The sequence below is a fragment of the Ambystoma mexicanum genome, chromosome 10 (genome assembly GCF_040938575.1).
Source record: "Ambystoma mexicanum isolate Mex_15411 chromosome 10, UKY_AmexF1_1, whole genome shotgun sequence".
Classification (NCBI taxonomy): domain Eukaryota; kingdom Metazoa; phylum Chordata; class Amphibia; order Caudata; family Ambystomatidae; genus Ambystoma; species Ambystoma mexicanum.
In genome coordinates this window covers 636956347-636975277 of record NC_090932.1, presented here as the reverse complement: position 1 = coordinate 636975277, position 18931 = coordinate 636956347, and positions in this window count along the sequence as shown.

The following is an 18931-nucleotide window of genomic DNA, read 5'->3' as shown; positions in this document are numbered from 1 at the left end:
CTGGTTCTGAGTCTGCCAACCCAAACAAGTCCAAATAGGAATTGCATGTTTCATCATCTGCCCTCCACTTTGAACTGCCTGGTGAAAAATGGTCTTTCTTAGGATGTTGATCAGATGGAAGCTGTCTGTTTGTGTGTGCAAAACTAGGAATTGCTAGGAAAGTAGTTTCATTGATTCCGGTTTTGAAGGAGCATGCACATGAATTCCGATGGATTACAGAAATACCACTTCCTGCTTTGCAGGTGCAGTTAATGTATTGAATGATGCAACCTGTGGGGATGAGGATGTAAAGAATGCTTGGTGGAGTTGAATTTGAACCACATCTTTATTACGAACAGAGAGGCAAGGCCATGGTCATTCATGAAGTCAGCGATGCCAGCAGATTGGAGTATTGGGCAATGAGCATTGATGAACATGAAATAAGTCCATAGACACCCCTCTGTGAGAACAAACACAGCAACATTACCTGTTCTTTGGGAAGGTACCCACTCCATAGTCCCCTGCTCACTGTACCTTTCACAGAAGGGAAATTTCCATCTGCATATCAGTCTTTGTCCTGCGTGCCTATGGACTATGCCACAGCTCCACCTCACTGATAAGGTACCACAAGGCTGAAACACGTGTATGAGTTGCTGATGGTACTCTTGTTCAGAAGGGATTTGCCATAGCATTTTGGTGCTGGACTGCCCATGTGGGTGGGACAAAGACTGATATGCAAATGGGTATTTCCCATCTGTGAAAGGTACAGTAAGCTAAAGTGTGGATGCAGACTCTCGAGTGGATACCTTCCCAAAGAACAGGTCAATGGGCTGTGTTCATTCTCGAAGATGGGTGTCTATGGACTATTTTCTTATTGTTTAAGGGACTTGGGTTTAGTCACCCTAAGTTTCCTAGGGTCATCCAGATGCAGACCCCTTGCTCACTGTGCTCAGAGAGGCACAGCTCCACCTCACTGTTCAGGTCCAACAAGGCTGACGCATATGTATGAGGTTGCTGTTGGTACTCTTGTCAGAAGGTAATTGCCATAGCATTTTGGTGCTGGACTGCCTATGTGGGTGGGACAAAGACTGATATGCGAATGGGTATTTCCCATCTGTGAAAGGTACAGTGACCTAAAGTGTGGCTGCAGACTTTCGAATGGGTACCTACCCAAAGAACAGGTCAATGGGCCGTGTTTGTTCTCGAAGATGGGTGTCTATGGAATATTTTCTTATTGTTTAAGGGACTATTTTTTCATTGATCAACATGATGTTGCATCACCATTGGTGTGGAGAAGATTGTATTGTGATCAGAGAGATGTGGGTGAGGTTGTGTGGGTTGTACAATCTTGTGTGGTGCATGTGTTCTGGTAGTTCGCAGTACATATGAGTTATGGGATCTGGGCCGATACATGCAATGTGATTGACATGGCAAGGGCTTTTCTAAAGTGTGTCATGAAGATTTGCAGTTCCTAACAGGACCAAACAGGAGTCACCCTGATGTTTGTCTGCACTTTGCTGTGGCTGCCCAGGTGAAAACACCACTTTAGTCTCGGGAGGATAGCTCAGGGGCAACGTGCTCGCCTTGGAAGCAAGACAACACGGAGCACCGCAGGTTCAATCCCCGGCTACGCACTTAGAATCCTCTGGGTATTAAGCACATTATAAATAAACTATCATATCATATCATGGAGAGGTAACATGGCGATTAGTGACACGGGCACATGGTACATGAGAAAACGTGCAGTTGCTAGTTTTGATTGGCCTTCTTAGTTGGTCACATGTACAAGGGTCAGTAACGTGATCTGAGGGAATACATTGACAGAAGTGTAGAGGGTTATTAAGGCCCTTGCAGAACCTGTACCAGAGGTTCCTTTTTGCCTTCATCAACTTGATTAAGGTGTTGATGAATTGTTGACTTGTTGTCACTGGTGGGAAAAATATTATTCTATAAGCCATGTCCCTCCAACTTTTGGAGATCACATTTCAAAACTAATAAATGTATGATGCTGGATACTACTCTTTTCCATGATTGTGTGTATTCAACAATCCTACAAATGCTAGAAAGCAATTGTCTCAGCTACATTGTCCTTGTCAAAGAGTTTCTACTGCAAGATGGGAATGGGTGATTTTTGAGAACCAGACAGAGGTGTTATGAATTCAGAAACTTGTTTTAATTAAGCGATACACCCTGAAGTGAGCTAGCATTACCAGTCAGTTACTTGCCCTGTGTCCAAGTTACAGGCATGCTGAATTCAGGGCCTTAACATGGGTCTCTTGGAGATTATCTGGCCAGTAACACCCACCCAGAAATGTTTTTACATCTAATATTACCCTGGCATACTTTTTGGGTTGTTAATAGCTTTTTATTAAGTTGAGAAATTGAGTGGTTGCCATTTCTCAACTTGAAATGAAACTACAAAAGAAATTTGCTTCCATGGACTTATGGACAAGGGAACTACATGTAGTCCCTTCTCCCTTTCTATGATGGCCTTTGCAATGGAGGGACGGGAGAGACAGAGTTCCTAGAGCCACAAGGATGCAGGTAAGTGGGGTCTGGGTCAGAATGGTGCTTGTCGTAGGCAGAGGAAATGGGAAGGGGGTTTTGAGGAGGGAGATAAATGTTTACCACTGGGAGGGAAGATAGTGGCCTTTCACTTCTCAGGAGGTTCGGGACGTGGGCAGTACCATGAGTTATGGCCTGCATTCTTGAACCCTTACAGGGCCTTTTAAATCAGTAACACCTCATACTCAGGATGGGATGCATAATAACTCATACACCAAATAATAAGACAGGCAAAAAGTCTCGTCCAACTGTTTTATTTTCATTTGTCTAAAACAGGGAGTTACAACAGACGTTGCACAGCATTATCTTAACACATTTCATAAAAAACAGTTATTATCTAGAAAAACTACGGGGTTGTTATTGGCTTAAGGTGAACATCTAAGTATAGTTTCTTTAAGGGATGTGGTTGTGATTGGGTCTCTACAGTCAGATGGACAACTTATTAGATACATGGTACACCATTGGCTATAAGGCCCTTCATTATATGGCCCTCTACTATTGGTTGGCACGCTTGTACCATTCTGGAACCTTCTCTCACTAGCAGCACGTAAGCCAGGTGCCAGTGGGTAGACGTGACCATGTCTCCCCACCCAATTAGCCCAACATCTCTCATCGATTATGCTGTCTGCCATTCAGATTGTCTTTTAACTTGTCCTTGTAAAGTATCATTGCTCCTGAGAATAAAAGGGAGTATAGGCACACTCTTATCACAGTTCAGGTCTGTACTCCCAGCTCCTATTTGCATCCTGGACTCGCGTGACAGGAGACCGTATTTCGGCCTGTTTTGCAGCATTTAATCATCTTGAATTAATAAACTTTCCACTCATTGTGTTCTTTCTTGCACCTTAACAAGGGCTGATTCAGCTTCTCGCATTCTCTGTTCTTCAAGGATAGATAACCGGTTCTTGGCCGCTCCATCCTTTCACACCAGTCCAGACAGCTATTTCAGGCCTTCCCTCGATCTTCAGCTGCTTTTCTTACTGCGACACAGCTTTCCAATCCTTCTTTCTCCACGGGTATAAACTCAATAAATAAGTGACACTGATGTCCAGATTCTATATAATGGTGGCCCTGCCTGCAGTCTATTCACTACGTATGGCCAGCCTTTATCATTACTTAATCTACCTACGTTGCTGCATCTGTACAGTTATAAAACAGCTTGCATTTTCTGCAGTGCTCTTCACACATGCAATCTTCATTCCGCATATGAATGTTTACTCGATCTTTGCTTTGTCATCACATTCTAAAAGGTCAATGCATCTACTTCTTCGACCACTCTTCTCGGCGTGCCTGTGACGTCACCAGCCTCCTTTTCTCTCGCCTTCATATTCCTTCGGGGATCTCCTGCAAGAGATTGTCATCTCTACGCGGATACCTCATATAGAGCATTCTCAATGGATACCTTTTCTCGAAGACTCTCTGTGGAATTGGCACCATCACTGGTGTTGTGCATGTCGTGATTTCCAGTTTCCAGCATACAGGAAGAATGGGGGTGGGACTTCCTTCATTCAGCTGCTCCTCTACACTCTGACCTCCCTGATTGGCTGGAAGGGCCATGACACCCCTTTCTGAGTGCTAATATAAATTGCAGCTAAATAAAACAACGCCTGGTTTCATACATCTTACATTTGCTTATTTCTGAAGGGTGGAATTGAATCCAGTGCTGAAGATTTGTTTTGATGATATATAACACTTTTTTTTTAAACAAAAACCACAATTCATGAAAATAGTGTATACGTAAAGCAACAATGTTTCATTGTGAGGATTTAAAATAACACACCTGATTTCCTTGGGGTGGTCAAGCATTTCCAGAGTAACCTATAATACGTTCTGGAAAGGCATCTGTGCTTGGGGTTACAATGTCACACCACTTTCAGTGTCAGTCATTGATAGAGCCAGATATGCACGTTTATATCCTCGAGTGACAGTTTACACGACACTTATGCCAGTAATACATTGGTTTACCTATGGCAATGTGTGACCATAGTGCTACCTCCTAACAATTGTTCAGTTCAGAGACCAGCAGAGACTGAATTGAAGGTAAAGAATGCATCAAATGCATTCATGCAGCACAGTATGTATTGTAGGCTCAAAGGAATAACAAGCCTTTGTCACACATTAACCTAGGCAGTATCATATACATATTATACATATACATATACATTCACAATTTCCTTCAAATAAACGAAGGTCGAATGCACGCTTTGTGGACGTATAATACTCTCAAAATCAGTCATAAAGGGTGACTGTCCAACATGCATATCAATAAACCAATGTTGTTTTGTTCATGTAATTTCAATTGTATACCTCTGTCCACTTTTGTTAGATAACACTAGCATGCTGCCTTCCAGCTGTTTATGTGCGTTGTGTGCACCACAGAGTGCAACCACTCCTCAACAACCAGTGGCACTGTCAATATTTGTGGTTGTTTTATAGATACTAACACCATACCATTAGATAGTTGTACCATTTGCCAGCTCTTGACATTGTGCGTCAAGATTGTAAGACCATCTGTTGGGTGTTGGCAGGATGTGCTCAGGTGCTCTTATCATAGTGTCATTTATTAATTCGTATTCTTTCTTTTTGTATGATGTATTTCCGGCAGTACAGGTTTTTCATGCCAAGACATGCAATTGTTTGTAAAACAGGTATAAAAGACAGAAAACGATGTTTGTATATACATTATGCACACTTAAAACTATGCTTGAAACCTTTACTTAAACATATGAAAAAGTACTGAAATGCAGGTCCATCTAAGTGTCTAATAATTTTCCTCTACATCCACCAGTTCTCTCTTACCCTTTTGGAGGATTATTAGCTCATACTTTACTATCCAGACCACAATAAGAAATATGCATCTCAACCACCCAGAGCAAAACTAAAATCCACCATTAAATCAGAAAATATGTCAATCCGGCAGCCGAACGACTGACATATTAGTGATAACCTTCCAGGATAAATCCAATAAAAACCACACCATCATCGGAAAATACCTAGCCACCTTGTACATGCTTTACATTTAACCAAATCACACCCTAGGAACTCGTCAAAAGTACTTAGAAATGCAATGACTCTGCCACAGAGTGTGACCCATTAGGAGGCATGCAGAAGCAACCATCACACCACCCGAACTGAACCTATGACCGAATTTGGTAATGTCTCACTTACAGCTGAAATGACCCTGGTCTTCTTTAAATAAGTTGCCATTTGTCCTCTGTAAAAATAAAGCAAATGCAATCCTGACCCACGTTTTCCCCATAACCTAAAACCAACCTCAAATGCCCTTTTTATTGTCTACCAAACTCGCTTGCCGCAACAAGAACACAGAATAAAACTAACACATTTCTGCTCACTTTGAATCTTCATGTTTTGGGTCTCCAAAAGGTGGTCTTACCTGTATCTATTTTGCCTCCCATTTGGTAAGTAATAACTGTAAAGTACGGAAATAAAAGCCTTGTTAATTGTGAGGGAAATAATTAGTAACATACATGTTTACTCTCTGTGCAACTATACCTTATCAGAATCAGTGACCCCATGGATCTGTTATGTAACCCATGCCTGTCTACAAAGTATTTGTGGTGTGAGGTTTTTTGTATGTCTTTTCTCCATTGTGTTTGTACTGCATAATGTCTATATGCTTGGCACTTTGAAGCCACATCCCTGTGAGTTTGTGCCTTACGTCTGTGCCTTATAAAACACTATAAATAAAGCAAATACAATTCTGACTCAAGTTTTCCCATAGCCTTAAACTAACCTCAAATGTCCCTTTTATTGCCTACCAAACTCACTTGCCATAAAAAGAACACTGAATAAAGCTATAACCCCTGAAAGAAGACATTGGGGAATTGATTTACAATTGCACACCAACAGCTCTCCTTCAACTCGATTTAGCAGCTGTGCATGATATTGGAACCACAACACACTAATGCAAAGATTACAAATGGAAGTGGGGATTGAAGGAACAGTTCTGGACTGGCTAACCTATTACCTTGTAGACCATATCACAAGGGTCAAAATCAGAAGATTTAAAATCATCCAATTTTCTAATGATATTTGGCATTCCTCAATGATCCATTCAACTGCACTGATTATCTAATGTTCATGTTAAACCTTTAGCAGGCCCCACCTACCCTTATAGAGTAAATTACGGAGATAAAAGCCTTGTTAATTATGAGGGAAATAACTAGTAACATACCTGTTTCCCCACTGTGCAACTATACCATATCAGAATCAGGGACCCCATTGATATGTTATGTACCCCATGCTGGTATACAAAGTATTTGTGGTGTGAGGTTTTATGTATATCCTCTCCCCATTATGTTTTATACTGTATAATGTCTATATGCTTGGCACTTTGAAGCCATATTCTTTTGAGTTTGTGCCTTACTTCTGTGCCTCATAAAACACGTACAATCAAATATGATCTAGTTACCTCTGCTGCCATTTAATGTCCAGTATAATGTAATAAACTATTATTTAGATAGTATTTTATCAAAACACTTTGCATAAATCATTTTTATATAACATTATCAATACCCAACTAAAGCTCATTCATTTATCTACCACCGCAGGATGAAAGGTAGATATGCAAACCTATGCCCTACTGATCGCACAGAGAGTCCAGCAGCAAACACTTCAGCCACTGTGCGATCCTACTGGCTACTGCATTCACATGATTGGCAAAGCTATCCACAGTTAGCATATTTATTTATTTTAATTCTTATAATGCGCCACATGCCCGCAGGCCTCAGGGCGCACATAAAACAACAACGGGACGCACAAACAGAAAGCAGGCAGGAGAATGGGTGAGCAGAAACTTAGGCCAGTTATTCTGGGCTACGGTTGAAGAGGTAGGTTTTTATGGCCTTTTGAAGAGAGGGTAGTTCTGTATTTGGCATATAGCCACCAGGAGAGCATTCCAGAGAGTGGGACCCTGAGTGCCAAAGCTAATGCCAACGAACTAGGCCAGTTTGAATCTCGGATGAACAAGTTTTGTGGCCGTGGTAGAACGAAGATTCCGATTATTTGGCTTGATCTTAATAAGCTCTGATAGATATACAGAGCTTGTGAGAGACACACATTTATGAGTCAGAGTAAGCGCTTTGTGTAATAGTCTTTGCCTTACGGGAAGCCAGTGTAGAGATTTTCTGAATGTAGAGATGTGAGTGCGACCCGATAGTTTGAAACTGGTGCGCACAGCATTGTTCTGTGTGACTTGGAGTGCCTGTGTATTGGCAGCAGTAGTGCCAGTCAGCAGGCTATTGCAAAAGTCCAGCCTGGAATTTATCAGCGCTGTGGACAGTAGGGCGCAGTTGTCATTTGTTATGAAGGTTTGGATGTATTGTATCCGTTTATTAATGAGTCCACAGCTCGACCCGATATTAGATACTTGAGACTTCATTGAAAGTTCATCATCAAGAGTAACGCCTAGTGTTTTCACTTTTGTTGAGACTGTTATGACATGATCAGCAATCGAGAAGTTAGAATAGTCAGGTGTTAACTTGCTCCGACTATTCTTGGTGGCGACAATCATGAGCTCTGTTCTTTTGTCATTGAGAGCCAATGAATTACAGATCATCCATTTCTGAATAGCACAGTTCTGACGGAAGCCACAAAACCAAACGATTGCAAGGGGTGGGACAAATTGGAATCTCTGTTCTGGAAACAAGTTCTGCATCTCCCTTCTTCCACTCCATTTCCCCTAATTCGCTTTGAATTGGGGTTACTTTCCTTGTACTCTTACATAATTTGGAATTTTGTGCACTGCTGCGAAAATGTCTATTAGGATTAGATCATCCTAATATATTGGGCATAATGCCTAACCATTTATTAGATCGGAATCAGCTTTTTCCTCAAACATGGTGTCAATTTACTTTGAATGCGATGGCGGATGCCCCGATTGGCTTGGAACTTCTTCTAGCCAATTAAGGGCGTGCACAATTGAAGATCTATCAATAGGATTGGTGTAAAAATGAAGCCAAATGTTTACAGTATAAAGATTTTGACTGAAAATTGTTTGGACATAAACCATATGGAACAACCGCAGACTATTTAGTCAAATTCCCTCCGCCAAAGATTTGGTACAAGTATTTTCGCTTTCATTTAAATGTATGGGCAACATTGGATGTGCTGGCCAGAAGAAAACAAATTACAACAGATCAAAACTATTGCAGATTTTGTAAAAATGTAAGCCAAAGAGAAACTCTGGAACATTGCATAGTACACTGTCCCCAGTTGAATTTTCAACGAAAATTGTATTTTAAGAACTTAATTGGACAGCAAAACATGAGTGTGCAGATGGATACATGGCAGTGTATTTTCTTGAGTGCAAAACTGGCTATGAGAGTGGCAATAGTACAGTTCTTGGATTCAATCTATCCAGAAACTGGAAGCCAGATTTGAAAATTAATTGTGTAATTTTATAGGTCAGTTTTATCACTTGTGATTTATATATTTGAAGAAAATTATGATTTTATAATGTGTTTATTTTGGTGCGTAGAAAATGTGTTTCTTTTTATTATGTTTATTGAAATGTATATTGAAATGGAAAATTGGAATGTAATTTGAAAGGTTGATTTTATCAACTAACCAAATAAAAAAAATAAAAAAAAAATAGCACTGTAGATGTTGTTGAGGGTTGCTGCGTCATTCTTGTAATGGCCACTAAGCTGAATAATAGTGCCATCTGCGTAGTTTGAATATACAAGTTACAAAGTAACAGCGACAGGCAAGAGTCCTGCCAACACAAACCCTCACTGTACGTGGTCCTAAGAAGGAGGTGATCCATTTCGATGCCAAGGTGGAACAGTTTGCTTCCTCTCTGAGCCTTGTCCCTAGAAGGGTGTGATCAGCAAGATCGAAGGCTGCAGAGAGGTCTAGTAACATCAACAGAGCAGATTGGTTTTTATCTGCTATGCTTACCAGGGTGGACTTAAGGTCGAGCATAGCAGTCTCTGTACCATGGCGAGCCCTATAACCCGATTGAAGAGTGCCCAGGATGTTATGCTCTTCAACATGAGCTTGGAGTTGGGTATATGCAAGCTTATCAAGGAACTTCAGAATAAAAGGTACATTGTTAATGGGTCGATAGTTATCTTCCTTTGCTGGGTCTAGGTTATCTTTGTTTTTCAATAACAGGGTTATCCAAGCTGATTTCACGGCAGATGGAACTGTACCCTCGTCAAAGGACATGTTGATCAGCTTGGTGAGCCAGGGAATGAGGAGATCTAGTGATTCTTTAAAAATACTAGTTGGACAATCGACACCTGGGCAGGAGGTGGCTTTGAGATACTATATCCTAGCACAGTGGCTACTCCTAGCACAGTAGCAGTGGCAGGTTCCATTCTGCCTACTTAGCCTAGCAGAGCAGTGTTGGATTCTATTAACCCTTGTTAGCAAGGTAATGCCAGATTATGATGTCCAATTAGCAATAAGTACCAAGATCAGTTATTGACACCTGGCACACAATACAACATTCCATAACACCCAGTTTCCATTACACCAACTTAGGACAGAAGAGCCAGGTACAATCATGGCCTGTTGGCACAGCAATTACATATTCATGTTTGCCTTGACATAGTAAGACCACATTCCATTCTTCATATATATCTCAACCAGATACACCCATAGCCAGCAGGAAGCACAATAAGCTTACATTGTAGTGTTCTTGCAATGCCAGAATGTCTCTGGGGGCATATAGTTGAAATGTTGGGGTATGTTTGTCTGTGTTGGTGAGGGCAGTATGCATGTGTTTGTGTGTGTGCGTGTGGGGGGCAGGGCTGCACATGTGCTTGTGTGTGTGTATGGGCAGTGCTGGGGAATTGTGAGTGTCCAATGTAGAGCTGGAGTGATGTGTGTGTGCCTGTGTTTGCGTGTGTACATGGCCTGCTCTAATGGGGTTGTGTGTGTGTGTATGTAAAGTGTTAGGGCTGTGTGAGTGGGCAATGAAAGAGTAGTGTGTGCACAGAAGGGCTGTGAAAGGATACGTTTGTGTGTATGTGTGTGTGTGTGTGTGTGGATGTGTGTGTGCATGCTGTGCATGTTTGTGCACCTGTTTATGGATGTGTGTGCAGTTCTAGGGCTGTGTGTGTGTGGGCGTGTGTCTGTGTGTGTGTGTGTGTGTGTGTGTGTGTGCGTGTGTGTGTGTGTGTGTGTGTGTGTGTGTGTGTGAAGTGTCAGGGCCGTGTGTGTGCACAGTGTTATGGTAGGATTGTGTGAGTGTTCAATGACATAGTGGTGTGTGCACAGCAGTGCTCTGGAAGGCTAAGTGTGTTTGGGACTGCACATAAGAAGTGTTGAGGAATGTTGTGTAAGTATGTGTGACACAGGGCTGTCTGTGATCATATGTGTGTGTTTGTAATGCTAGCGCAGTGTGCATATGCAGTGCAGGGGCATTGTTCATGTTTAGTGGAGTGAGGGCAGTGTTGTATGTTTATGCAGTTCTGAGGCAGTGTGTGTGTGTGTGCATGTTTGTGTAAACCATTCCATGTTATGTGGTGTGTGTGTGTTTGTGTGTGTGTAGGCATTGTTGTAGTAGGCTCAATGCTCAATGCTGGTGCAGTGCTAAAAGAGCATTGTTGGGTCAGGGTGAGAGTGTGTGTGTGTGTGTGTGGGTGTGTGTGTGCATTTAGTGCTATAAGCTGCCTGTGTAGTGCTAGGGTTAACATTCCCAAAAGCGTACATGCACATATTATGGTTATAGTTGTGAAGTGGTGAATACATAACTAATGCATACCATTATCCACCCCAAGGCCCAAATGATTGATTGTGTTGGTTTGTGTGTCATGTTGTGCTTACCATCTCTGTCTGGTCCTGGATACTGGTTTTCTCATATATTTATGGTGGCTCGTTCAGATGCCTCTCTTTTTCCTGACTTTCAAAAGCCTCCCAGAATTACTCACTGCTACATTACCCCAACTCTTATCTGAGCCATTAGGCTGCTGCTCTTGTTTGAGTAGGCAACATCAAGTTTGTTTAGGAGCAAGGGAGCAAGCTGCTCTAAATGTTACACAAACTGCACAATGTTCTCCTGGCCTTTCTGTGTGTTCACAATTAATACCTCTGCATGCACAGTACTGAACTGAAAATACAAATATAGAAGAGCGCAAACTGCAGTGCTTTTCTTATCATCTTTGAGGACATGTTGGAAAGAGAAAGCCGGATTGTTCAGGGATGACTGTTCAATTGCAGTGCACCCACTCGTGCCATAGCAATAGCATCTTCTGAATATCAACTCATATTGTGCTTAATGTCATCTTTTGTTGGCTTTGCTTAGCCTGTGATTATGTTACACAGTACACAAGCAAACACTTGTGTTACTGGGACTTCATGTTTCATGGCTTCCTTTGATCGCATGACATCTTGGCCATTTTAGACAAGACAGATTTCTAATATATGTGAGTGGTAGGTGCATTTTGAGGCAAAAGTTGGGAAACTCATGTTTTGACATAATTAGGGTTTGCTGAATTCGATTAACCCGGTTCCCAAGCCACATCTTCAGTGTTTGCCCTTTTAATTAGCATAAGGAAACGACTGCCAAATTGCATTATTATGGAAATATATGTATTTTATTATATTTATTTAATGTATTCATTTATATACAGGAGGAACAATGCTCTTTTGATCACAAATAAATGCCTAATAGATAAGAAATCAAATTTGAGGGGAAGTAATTAGCATCTTCCAATGGGGTGAGCTTGAGGTACATTCTGACCAGGTTGTGGAGGGGAGTAAATGCAACAGTCACCGGGGACAATACCTAAGTGGACATACATAGATTAAGGATAACCAACATAGGCCATTTTTAAATGCAGGTAGGCAGTACAGCCAGCTGTGCCCCGGGAGGTGACCATGATGGGTGAAGTGCTAGAATGGAGGCAGAGGAAGTGAGAGACAGAGGGAGGTTGGAGGCGAGGGAAAAATGTAAGCAAGTAGGCAGCTGTGAGGTAGGTTAAGAGTGTAATGCAGAGGCAAGGCAGTAGGCTTTTAATTTGGTTTTGAGCAAATCTGTGTGGACTGTGGGAAGAACAGTCCAAGCGAGTACAGTAGGAAGAGAGAAAGAGTGGAGAGCATGGTCACTAAGAAAAGACTGAAGTTCAGATTTCTGAGAAGTGGTTGGAGAGGGGAGGTTAACGTCGCCTAAGAGAATGGGGTGATTTTTCGTGGAAAGGGAATCAAGGAGTTGCCCAAAGACATCAAAGAATTGTCCAGGGGGACCAGGAGGGCGATAGATGGAGATGATGTGAACCGAGTGATGCAGAGTAATAATAGAGATGGTGAATTCAAAAGAGGTAGGAGAGGATGTGCATTGGAGATTTGTGAGGCATTGAGGTGGGTAGAGAGTAGATTTCCAACACCTCCACCTCTGCCAGTCAGTCGAGGAGAGTGAACAAAGGATAGTTTGGAGTTGTGTGGGCTGCCAGAGTGGCAGTGGCAGATGGTGAAATCCAGTTTTCAGTGATAGCAAGAAGGTCTAGGAGGACGAGAGCTGGAGTAAAAGCAGTCAGTGATAAAGGAATTTCTGTTGCATACAGACTGAGCATTCCAGAGTGCAACTTTCAGTGATAAGGTAAGGAAGAGAAGAGAAGTTGTGTCTCAGAGGAAAAGAGGCAAAATAGATAGGTGTTAGAGAAGGTATGGTTAGATTGCCTGCTTCATTTGTTGTAAGAAGGTGGAAGAGAAATGCAGTAGTGGGAGTTTCGTGTTGTATTCTGGGGCTCTTCACAGCTAACTCAGATTACATTTTTTGTAATATATTTTTGTATTGTAATTGTGGCTGTTTTATGTTTCTTCTTAACAGTTGTAAACATGTTCTATTATATTGTTTCCTCTCAACAAGTGACGATGGATCAAGTGGTTTCCTTGATGAGGGGTTTGCCTGTGTATTAGCTTGTGCATATTCTGCCAACCCCATAAAGCAAAAGTTTTCAATAGTACAGCAAGCTATCATGGACATAGTGAACAAAGATAGGATGTTGTCGGATGGCACTATGACCCCATAATTTGTCATGAAATTCAAAAAGTCTTTGTAAAGGAATTGTCCAGTAGAGACGTATAAATATATCTCCAAAGGGCTTTAATCGCAAATTGAATCACAAACAGCCGACACGTATTTTGGCCCTCACGGTCATTTTCAAGGCAACTAGTTCAGTTAAATCAAGAATGTTACTTTCAGAGTCCTCACTAGATATGCGGTCTTGAGTAAACAGGCTCAAATTGCCTCAATCCTTAAGTTCCAAGCCAGATTTCTGGCCGGTCAAAATTCCCCCTTGCTACGACACATGTTTCGGCCCTCACGGCTGTTTTCAAGGCTGTAACATATTGGGTACATGGATAGATATTACATATATGTGATTCATTAAATCCATTCAAGTGTTGTGATACAAAGGAAACACAGTACATTGTCCACTTAGCAATAATAGATACATACCCATATAGGTTTGTTGTAGGAGGGGAGATCAATAGAGGAGAGACAGATCAAAAACCAGACATCAATCAGATTGACATATTATTTCATTTCAAAGAGTAGGCAATTTCATGGATTAATCATTATTACTTCCCCAACACCTTATTATAATAGCCAACTGTGTCGTTGCTAGATTGCCATATGCCAGGACCAAATATTGAATGGTGTGCGTATTTATTACAGATAGCGTGCTTGATCCACTAGCTCCACTATGCAAACGTGACCAACTTTGTGCTTATGCTGATCATGCCAAGTATAAATTGGGTCATAAACGCACATGTCAATGAGAAAAGAGTGTTGTGAACACTCTGTGTATACTAGAACTGCTTAAGGTGAAGGTGCTAGTGCATGCGTTAATGGTTGCTTAAGATTTGTCTCACCAACTGTTCAGTTAAATCTGTTACAATGAAAATTTCCAATTGTCAATGTTAGGACAGTGTTCACTAATTTTGATGCGTTTTTGAATGAGAATAATTTGGTCAGTTTATAACATGCTAACTCTTACCAAGAATGTTTCTTTGAGAATCCTCAGTAGATATGCGGTCTTGAGTAAACAGGCTCAAATTGCCTCAATCCTTAAATTCCAAGCCTGTAGAAGACATATTATAATTTAATATTATGTGTCTGTGTTTCAAAAAAGTCCAAACAGTGCTCTCTAGTACACTTCATAAGTAACATAGTGGTAAGTGAAAGGAGGGGTCAAATGTCTTACCAGATTTCTGGCCGGTTACAATTTCCCCTTGCTATGGTTGAATAATATATGCGCTCAAAGTCCTCTCAAAATAATAATGATCTTCTCACATTAAAATCGGTTCAAATACCTACAGATTTAACTTGATAGCAATTTTGAGGCAAAATTCAGTTGTGCTCATGTTAACTAGTAATTGGCCCTATTGTGATGCTAAAGAATACATATTTCATGTGCTATGTGACGTTTACCAACCAGACCCACACTCACCCGGATTAGGAGTCTTTAGGGTCAATCCCGCATGAAATGTGCCGTCTTTGTACATCCGTGCCATTTTGGAAGTGTTTATATATTATATACAATGCGTGTGACATCATACGCAACGCATGATGTCATGCGCACAAAGTATGACATCATGGCATCAAGTGCCGCGATATTCCCGGCCCTCAATTACTCACAATGGCTCTTGATACCAATTTGTGCAGAATGTAATTGCCACTAAAATCTATTTGTGTGTGTTTGTGAGTTGCCAAATGTTACTAGTACTAGTTGATAATCAGCGTATAGAACATTTTTTATATATATAGATTTTTACATGTATCAAAAAGTCATACACAGACAGATGGTCAATCGAGATTATTCTGATTTCTGTGATGGATAACTTAATTCAATGAAAGTATTAAAAGGTATCATGGTGTATAATAGTTTGATTGTTTGCTGAAAATATTATGGTGCAAGTTAGTTGAGTTGTCAATGATGGAGGTACAATCATAGTAGATAAAGTGTACCTTAAATGTTGGACAGTGCCAAAAATGGCTGATATATTGAAGATCTAATTAGGCATGTGATCTGTTACGATGAACAAGTGCCAGGGTAAGGTTTGTATGGTGGAGTCTGCAGATCACTCACACTGGCAGTTACTGTGACATATTATTATTTTGAATACATAGCCATTTATAAAAACACATTCATCTCATGGTCAGAGTTAAGCCCAACTTTGGTTCATCGTAGGTTACAAATGCTCCTTGCTTCAATTTGAGTATGCGGTCACCTGCCTGCTTGCCTAACTGAATTATTTTAAATCCGAAGAATTTTTGTTAGTTGGTATCATCCATTTGATGACAATCTTGCCAATGCATGGCTAGAGGTAATCTCTGGGCTTGTTTTTGAGACTTGTGATATGTTCCCTAATCCTAGTTCTAAGTTGTCGGATAGCACTTCCTACATAAAGTTTCTTGCAAACACAAATAATTTCATACACCACATAGTTGGTTTGACAGTTAATGAAATCATCTATCTGAATCTTAAGTCCTTGTTTTGAAATATATTCTTTACAATCTAAGTGCGCGTATCTGCACATGCTGCAGGTGCCGCACTTAAAGAAACCTTTAGCAGGTTGTAACCATTGTGTCCCACTTGGCATTTTAGCTACAGTAAGAAAAGATGGACATAGTTGGTTCCTCAATGTACGTGCTTGTGTATAAATGAAAGATGGTTTGTCTTTCAAGTAAGGCAAAAGGTCAATATACATATGTAATATTTTCCAATATTTGGACACAATTTTGTACAGAATGCTGGCATCTCTGGAGTATCTAGTAATGATATCCACATGGTTTCTCATTGCTTTGGTTACTTTTCTTGCAGTGGGATTTAACATACATTCCCTCTGTGGGTGTTCAGTTTTGTTCCATGCCCTAGTGATAATAGAGGGTGAGTATCCTCTTTGTGTAAACCTGTGTGTCAGTAGAGAGCATTTGTGTAGATATGTATTGTTCTTATTACAATTCTGTCTAGCTCTGAAAAATTCTCTCACTGGAATATTTGTAATAGTGGTCTTTCTGTCACAACTCCCCGCATGAAGGGTGGAGTTAACTTCAGTAGGTTTGCGGAAGGTTCTAGTCTCTATCTTACCTTGTTCTATATAAATACAGAGATCAAGGAAGTCTATTGAGGATCTGCTACATTTGCCAGTAAGCCTGATACCAAAGTTATTATTATTAAGAGCTTCAATAAATCTGTTGAAATCACTAGCCGTACCTTGCCATATCATCAAAATATCATCAATGTAGCACTTCCACAATACAATGTTGTTGCTGAATTCATGAATACATGAGACATGTGTCTGCTCAAAATCAGCCATAAAGAGGTTAGCTAGTGAAGGCACATATTTTGCCCCCATAGCAACCCCCTTAATTTGGGTGTAGTATGTGTCATCAAATAAAAAGACATTGGGCCTCATTACACGGTAGGCGGTAAGGGTTTACTGGTACTGGTATTTTACCGGTACCTGTAAATCCTTACCGCCTTACCACGAGGTCCCTTTGCGGGTTGGGGAATTTAACGCATGCTTTTTGCAGGCCTTAAAAACCAACCCGCAAAGCGACCAGTGGAGCTAATTACGGTACCGCAATTTGCGGTACCGTAATTAGCGCCTTCCCCATTCCCAAAGAGCCCTATGGGGCAAAAATGGGAATGGGGAAGGGCAATGGTGGAAGGGGGAATTACCGCCCCGCCAACCTTGGAATGGGGCGGTAATTCCCCTTTCCACCAAGGCGGTGCCGGTATTTAACCGGCATGAACCATGGCGCTAAAAGCGCCATGGTTCTCCGCCTACCGTGTAATGAGGCCCATTATTCTCAAGGGTGAATCTCAGGAATTCTGTCAGCATCTCCAGATGAATATAAAAAGATGCTGAATGATCTTGGAAGGTATGGTCTATAGCCTGTATAGCTGAATCATGGTTGATCAACGTGTACAATGCTGTAACATCCATGGTTACCAGAGAATAGTCGCAAAACAAAAGAGTTGATGGCTGGAAGGTTTAGAATAAATCTTGACCTCTGGCATTGCTCTGGGCAACCCTCCAAACCATCGTTCTTCGCCTGCCAAGCCATTACAAAAGGGGAAAAACCATATGCAAATCAGGCTTGGTCCCACCCCCAAAGGGGTAGTCCAGCCCGAACTGCTAGGTCACATCCCTTTTGCACGAGACCACAAGCATCCCCAGACATGTTTCAGCCTTGTTGGGCGTCATCAGTGAGGAGTAGCTTGGGTCTCTAGGCCCAGCAGGCAAGGGACCCACGTCTGGGCATACCCTTCCCACTCGGGGTGACAATAGCAAAACAAAAGAGTTGATGGCTGGAAGGTTTAGAATAAATCTTGACCTCTGGCATTGCTCTGGGCAACCCTCCAGACCATCGTTCTTCGCCTGCCAAGCCATTACAAAAGGGGAAAAACCATATGCAAATCAGGCTTGGTCCCACCCCCAAAGGGGTAGTCCAGCCCGAACTGCTAGGTCACATCCCTTTTGCACGAGACCACAAGCATCCCCAGACATGTTTCAGCCTTGTTGGGCGTCATCAGTGAGGAGTAGCTTGGGTCTCTAGGCCCAGCAGGCAAGGGACCCACGTCTGGGCATACCCTTCCCACTCGGGGTGACAATAGCAAAACAAAAGAGTTGATGGCTGGAAGGTTTAGAATAAATCTTGACCTCTGGCATTGCTCTGGGCAACCCTCCAGACCATCGTTTTTCGCCTGCCAAGCCATTACAAAAGGGGAAAAACCATATGCAAATCAGGCTTGGTCCCACCCCCAAAGGGGTAGTCCAGCCCGAACTGCTAGGTCACATCCCTTTTGCACGAGACCACAAGCATCCCCAGACATGTTTCAGCCTTGTTGGGCGTCATCAGTGAGGAGTAGCTTGGGTCTCTAGGCCCAGCAGGCAAGGGACCCACGTCTGGGCATACCCTTCCCACTCGGGGTGACAATAGCAAAACAAAAGAGTTGATGGCTGGAAGGTTTAGAATAAATCTTGACCTCTGGCATTGCTCTGGGCAACCCTCCAGACCATCGTTCTTCGCCTGCCAAGCCATTACAAAAGGGGAAAAACCATATGCAAATCAGGCTTGGTCCCACCCCCAAAGGGGTAGTCCAGCCCGAACTGCTAGGTCACATCCCTTTTGCACGAGACCACAAGCATCCCCAGACATGTTTCAGCCTTGTTGGGCGTCATCAGTGAGGAGTAGCTTGGGTCTCTAGGCCCAGCAGGCAAGGGACCCACGTCTGGGCATACCCTTCCCACTCGGGGTGACAATAGCAAAACAAAAGAGTTGATGGCTGGAAGGTTTAGAATAAATCTTGACCTCTGGCATTGCTCTGGGCAACCCTCCAGACCATCGTTCTTCGCCTGCCAAGCCATTACAAAAGGGGAAAAACCATATGCAAATCAGGCTTGG